The sequence below is a fragment of the Pleurodeles waltl genome, chromosome 9, assembly GCF_031143425.1.
Source record: "Pleurodeles waltl isolate 20211129_DDA chromosome 9, aPleWal1.hap1.20221129, whole genome shotgun sequence".
Taxonomy (NCBI): Eukaryota; Metazoa; Chordata; class Amphibia; order Caudata; family Salamandridae; genus Pleurodeles; species Pleurodeles waltl.
In genome coordinates this window covers 63,122,879-63,130,034 of record NC_090448.1, presented here as the reverse complement: position 1 = coordinate 63,130,034, position 7,156 = coordinate 63,122,879, and positions in this window count along the sequence as shown.

Here is a 7,156-nt window from a genome sequence, read left to right as displayed (position 1 = left end):
ATCGGGAGACGTGGGGGAACGCTGGGTGGAAGGAAATTTGTGGCTCCTCTCAGATTCCAGAACTTTCTGCCACAGAAATGTGAGGAACATGTGTTTTTTTAGCCAAATTTTGAGGTTTGCAAAGGATTCTGGGTAACAGAACCTGGTCCGAGCCACACAAGTCACCTCATCTTGGATTCCCCTAGGTCTCTAGTTTTCAGAAATGCACAGGTTTGGTAGGTTTCCCTAGGTGGCGGCTGAGCTACAGGCCAAAATCTACAGGTAGGCACTTTGCAAAAAACACCTCTGTTTTCCTTCAAAAATTTGGCTGTGTCCACGTTGCGCTTTGGGGCGTTTCCTGTCGCGGGCGCCAGGCCTACCCACACAAGTGAGGTATCATTTTTATCGGGAGACGTGGGGGAACGCTGGGTGGAAGGAAATTTGTAGCTCCTCTCAGATTCCAGAACTTTCTGCCACAGAAATGTGAGGAACATGTGTTTTTTTAGCCAAATTGTGAGGTTTGCAAAGGATTCTGAGTAACAGAACCTGGTCCGAGCCACACAAGTCACCCCATCTTGGATTCCCCTAGGTCTCTAGTTTTCAGAAATGCACAGGTTTGGTAGGTTTCCCTAGGTGGCGGCTGAGCTACAGGCCAAAATCTACAGGTAGGCACTTTGCAAAAAACACCTCTGTTTTCCTTCAAAAATGTGGATGTGTCCACGTTGCGCTTTGGGGCGTTTCCTGTCGCAGGCGCTAGGCCTACCCACACAAGTGAGGTATCATTGTTATCGGGAGACATGGGGGAACGCTGGGTGGAAGGAAATTTGTGGCTCCTCTCAGATTCCAGAACTTTCTGCCACAGAAATGTGAGGAACATGTGTTTTTTTAGCCAAATTTTGAGGTTTGCAAAGGATTCTGGGTAACAGAACCTGGTCAGAGCCACACAAGTCACCCCATCTTGGATTCCTCAGGTCTCTAGTTTTCAGAAATGCACAGGTTTGGTAGGTTTCCCTAGGTGGCGGCTGAGCTACAGGCCAAAATCTACAGGTAGGCACTTTGCAAAAAACACCTCTGTTTTCCTTCAAAAATGTGGATGTGTCCACGTTGCGCTTTGGGGCGTTTCCTGTCGCGGGTGCTAGGCCTACCCACACAAGTGAGGTATCATTTTTATCGGGAGACGTGGGGGAACGCTGGGTGGAAGGAAATTTGTGGCTCCTCTCAGATTCCAGAACTTTCTGCCACAGAAATGTGAGGAACATGTGTTTTTTTAGCGAAATTTTGAGGTTTGCGAAGGATTCTGGGTAACAGAACCTGGTCCGAGCCACACAAGTCACCCCATCTTGGATTCCCCTAGGTCTCTAGTTTTCAGAAATACACAGGTTTGGTAGGTTTCCCTAGGTGGCGGCTGAGCTACAGGCCAAATTCTACAGGTAGGCACTTTGCAAAAAACACCTCTGTTTTCCTTCAAAAATTTGGCTGTGTCCACGTTGCGCTTTGGGGCGTTTCCTGTCGCGGGCGCTAGGCCTACCCACACAAGTGAGGTAGCATTTTTATCGGGAGACGTGGGGGAACGCTGGGTGGAAGGAAATTTGTAGCTCCTCTCAGATTCCAGAACTTTCTGCCACAGAAATGTGAGGAACATGTGTTTTTTTAGCCAAATTGTGAGGTTTGCAAAGGATTCTGAGTAACAGAACCTGGTCCGAGCCACACAAGTCACCCCATCTTGGATTCCCCTAGGTCTCTAGTTTTCAGAAATGCACAGGTTTGGTAGGTTTCCCTAGGTGGCGGCTGAGCTACAGGCCAAAATCTACAGGTACGCACTTTGCAAAAAACACCTCTGTTTTCCTTCAAAAATTTGGATGTGTCCACGTTGCGCTTTGGGGCGTTTCCTGTCGCGGGCGCTAGGCCTACCCACACAAGTGAGGTATCATTTTTATCGGGAGACATGGGGGAACGCTGGGTGGAAGGAAATTTGTGGCTCCTCTCAGATTCCAGAACTTTCTGCCACAGAAATGTGAGGAACATGTGTTTTTTTAGCCAAATTTTGAGGTTTGCAAAGTATTCTGGGTAACAGAACCTGGTCCGAGCCACACAAGTCACCCCATCTTGGATTCCCCAGGTCTCTAGTTTTCAGAAATGCACAGGTTTGGTAGGTTTCCCTAGGTGGCGGCTGAGCTACAGGCCAAAATCTACAGGTAGGCACTTTGCAAAAAACACCTCTGTTTTCCTTCAAAAATTTGGCTGTGTCCACGTTGCACTTTGGGGCGTTTCCTGTCGCGGGCGCTAGGCCTACCCACACAAGTGAGGTATCATTTTTATCGGGAGATGTGGGGGAACGCTGGGTGGAAGGAAATTTGTGGCTCCTCTCAGATTCCAGAACGTTCTGCCACAGAAATGTGAGGAACATGTGTTTTTTTAGCCAAATGTTGAGGTTTGCAAAGGATTCTGGGTAACAGAACCTGGTCCGAGCCACACAAGTCACCCAATCTTGGATTCCCCTAGGTCTCTAGTTTTCAGAAATGCACAGGTTTGGTAGGTTTCCATAGGTGGCGGCTGAGCTACAGGCCAAAATCTACAGGTAGGCACTTTGCAAAAAACACCTCTGTTTTCCTTCAACAATTTGGATGTGTCCACGTTGCGCTTTGGGGCGTTTCCTGTCGCGGGCGCTAGGCCTACCCACACAAGTGAGGTATCATTTTTATCGGGAGACGTGGGGGAACGCTGGGTGGAAGGAAATTTGTGGCCCTCTCAGATTCCAGAACTTTCTGCCACAGAAATGTGCGGAACATCTGTTTTTTTAGCCAAATTTTGAGGTTTGCAAAGGATTCTGGGTAACAGAACCTGGTCCGAGCCACACAAGTCACCCCATCTTGGATTCTCCAGGTCTCTAGTTTTCAGAAATGCACAGGTTTGGTAGGTTTCCCTAGGTGGCGGCTGAGCTAGAGGCCAAAATCTACAGGTAGGCACTTTGCTAAAAACAGGTCTGTTTTCTGTGATGTGTCCACGTTGTGTTTTGGGGCATATCCTGTCGCGGGCGCTAGGCCTACCCACACAAGTGAGGTATCATTTTTATCGGGAGATGTGGGGGAACGCTGGGTGGAAGGAAATTTGTGGCTCCTCTCAGATTCCAGAACTTTCTGCCACTGAAATGTGAGGAACATGTGTTTTTTTAGCCAAATTTTGAGGTTTGCATAGGATTCTGGGTAACAGAACCTGGTCCGAGCCACACAAGTCACCCCATCTTGGATTCCCCAGGTCTCTAGTTTTCAGAAATGCACAGGTTTGGTAGGTTTCCCTAGGTGGCGGCTGAGCTACAGGCCAAAATCTACAGGTAGGCACTTTGCAAAAAACACCTCTGTTTTCCTTCAAAAATTTGGCTGTGTCCACGTTGCGCTTTGGGGCGTGGGGGAACGCTGAGTGGAAGGAAATTTGTGGCTCCTCTCAGATTCCAGAACTTTCTGCCACAGAAATGTGAGGAACATGTGTTTTTTTTAGCCAAATTTTGAGGTTTGCGAAGGATTCTGGGTAACAGAACCTGGTTCGAGCCACACAAGTCACCCCATCTTGGATTCCCCTAGGTCTCTAGTTTTCAGAAATGCACAGGTTTGGTAGGTTTCCCTAGGTGGCGGCTGAGCTACAGGCCAAAATCTACAGGTAGGCACTTTGCAAAAAACACCTCTGTTTTCCTTCAAAAATTTGGCTGTGTCCACGTTGCGCTTTGGGGCGTTTCCTGTCGCGGGCGCTAGGCCTACCCACACAAGTGAGCTATCATTTTTATCGGGAGATGTGGGGGAACGCTGGGTGGAAGGAAATTTGTGGCTCCTCTCAGATTCCAGAACTTTCTGCCACAGAAATGTGAGGAACATGTGTTTTTTTAGCCAAATTTTGAGGTTTGCAAAGGATTCTGGGTAACAGAACCTTGTCCGAGCCACACAAGTCACCCAATCTTGGATTCCCCTAGGTCTCTAGTTTTCAGAAATGCACAGGTTTGGTAGGTTTCCCTAGGTGGGGGCTGAGCTACAGGCCAAAATCTACAGGTAGGCACTTTGCAAAAAACACCTCTGTTTTCCTTCAAAAATTTGGATGTGTCCACGTTGCGCTTTGGGGCGTTTCCTGTCGCGGGCGCTAGGCCTACCCACACAAGTGAGGTATCATTTTTATCGGGAGACGTGGGGGAACGCTGGGTGGAAGGAAATTTGTGGCTCCTCTCAGATTCCAGAACTTTCTGCCACAGAAATGTGCGGAACATGTGCTTTTTTAGCCAAATTTTGAGGTTTGCAAAGGATTCTGGGTAACAGAACCTGGTCCGAGCCACACAAGTCACCCCATCTTGGATTCTCCAGGTCTCTAGTTTTCAGAAATGCACAGGTTTGGTAGGTTTCCCTAGGTGGCGGCTGAGCTACAGGCCAAAATCTACAGGTAGGCACTTTGCAAAAAACACCTCTGTTTTCCTTCAAAAATTTGGCTGTGTCCACGTTGCGCTTTGGGGCGTTTCCTGTCGCGGGCGCTAGGCCTACCCACACAAGTGAGGTATCATTTTTATCGGGAGACGTGGGGGAACGCTGGGTGGAAGGAAATTTGTGGCTCCTCTCAGATTCCAGAACTTTCTGCCACAGAATTGTGAGGAACATGTGTTTTTTTAGCCACATTTTGAGGTTTGCAAAGGATTCTGGGTAACAGAACCTGGTCCGAGCCACACAAGTCACCCCATCTTGGATTCCCCTAGGTCTCTAGTTTTCAGAAATGCACAGGTTTGGTAGGTTTCCCTAGGTGGCGGCTGAGCTACAGGCCAAAATCTACAGGTAGGCACTTTGCAAAAAACACCTCTGTTTTCCTTCAAAAATTTGGATGTGTCCACTCCACGTTGCGCTTTGGGGCGTTTCCTGTCGCGGGCGCTAGGCCTACCCACACAAGTGAGGTATCATTTTTATCGGGAGACGTGGGGGAACGCTGGGTGGAAGGAAATTTGTGGCTCCTCTCAGATTCCAGAACTTTCTGCCACAGAAATGTGAGGAACATGTGTTTTTTTTTGCCAAATTTTGAGGTTTGCAAAGGATTCTGGGTAACAGAAACTGGTCCGAGCCACACAAGTCACCCCATCTTGGATTCCCCTAGGTCTCTAGTTTTCAGAAATGCACAGGTTTGGTAGGTTTCCCTAGGTGGCGGCTGAGCTACAGGCCAAAATCTACAGGTAGGCACTTTGCAAAAAACACCTCTGTTTTCCTTCAAAAATTTGGATGTGTCCACGTTGCGCTTTGGGGCGTTTCCTGTCGCGGGCGCTAGGCCTACCCACACAAGTGAGGTATCATTTTTATCGGGAGACATGGGGGAACGCTGGGTGAAAGGGAATTTGTGGCTCCTCTCAGATTCCAGAACTTTCTGCCACAGAAATGTGAGGAACATGTGTTTTTTTAGCCAAAATTTGAGGTTTGCAAAGGATTCTGGGTAACAGAACCTGGTCCGAGCCACACAAGTCACCCCATCTTGGATTCCCCTAGGTCTCTAGTTTTCAGAAATGCACAGGTTTGGTAGGTTTCCCTAGGTGGCGGCTGAGCTACAGGCCAAAATCTACAGGTAGGCACTTTGCAAAAAACACCTCTGTTTTCCTTCAAATATTTGGATGTGTCCACGTTGCGCTTTGGGGCGTTTCCTGTCGCAGGCGCTAGGCCTACCCACACAAGTGAGGTATCATTTTTATCGGGAGACATGGGGGAACGCTGGGTGGAAGGAAATTTGTGGCTCCTCTCAGATTCCAGAACGTTCTGCCACAGAAATGTGAGGAACATGTGTTTTTTTAGCCAAATGTTGAGGTTTGCAAAGGATTCTGGGTAACAGAACCTGGTCCGAGCCACACAAATCACCCCATCTTGGATTCCCCTAGGTCTCTAGTTTTCAGAAATGCACAGGTTTGGTAGGTTTCCCTAGGTGGCGGCTGAGCTAGAGGCCAAAATCTACAGGTAGGCACTTTGCTAAAAACAGGTCTGTTTTCTGTGATGTGTCCACGTTGTGTTTTGGGGCATATCCTGTCGCGGGCGCTAGGCCTACCCACACAAGTGAGGTATCATTTTTATCGGGAGATGTGGGGGAACGCTGGGTGGAAGGAAATTTGTGGCTCCTCTCAGATTCCAGAACTTTCTGCCACTGAAATGTGAGGAAAATGTGTTTTTTTAGCCAAATTTTGAGGTTTGCATAGGATTCTGGGTAACAGAACCTGGTCCGAGCCACACAAGTCACCCCATCTCGGATTCCCCAGGTCTCTAGTTTTCAGAATTGCACAGGTTTGGTAGGTTTCCCTAGGTGGGGGCTGAGCTACAGGCCAAAATCTACAGGTAGGCACTTTGCAAAAAACACCTCTGTTTTCCTTCAAAAATTTGGCTGTGTCCACGTTGCGCTTTGGGGCGTGGGGGAACGCTGAGTGGAAGGAAATTTGTGGCTCCTCTCAGATTCCAGAACTTTCTGCCACAGAAATGTGAGGAACATGTGTTTTTTTAGCCAAATTTTGAGGTTTGCGAAGGATTCTGGGTAACAGAACCTGGTCCGAGCCACACAAGTCACCCCATCTTGGATTCCCCTAGGTCTCTAGTTTTCAGAAGTGCACAGGTTTGGTAGGTTTCCCTAGGTGGCGGCTGAGCTACAGGCCAAAATCTACAGGTAGGCACTTTGCAAAAAACACCTCTGTTTTCCTTAAAAAATTTGGATGTGTCCACGTTGCGCTTTGGGGCGTTTCCTGTCGCAGGCGCTAGGCCTACCCACACAAGTGAGGTATCATTTTTATCGGGAGACATGGGGGAACGCTGGGTCGAAGGAAATTTGTGGCTCCTCTCAGGTTCCAGAACTTTCTGCCACAGAAATGTGAGGAACATGTGTTTTTTTAGCCAAATTTTGAGGTTTGCTAAGGATTCTGGGTAACAGAACCTGGTCCGAGCCACACAAATCACCCCATCTTGGATTCCCCTAGGTCTCTAGTTTTCAGAAATGCACAGGTTTGGTAGGTTTCCCTAGGTGGCGGCTGAGCTAGAGGCCAAAATCTACAGGTAGGCACTTTGCTTAAAATAGGTCTGTTTTCTGTGATGTGTCCACGTTGTGTTTTGGGGCATATCCTGTCGCGGGCGCTAGGCCTACCCACACAAGTGAGGTATCATTTTTATCGGGAGACGTGGGGGAACGCTAGGTGGAA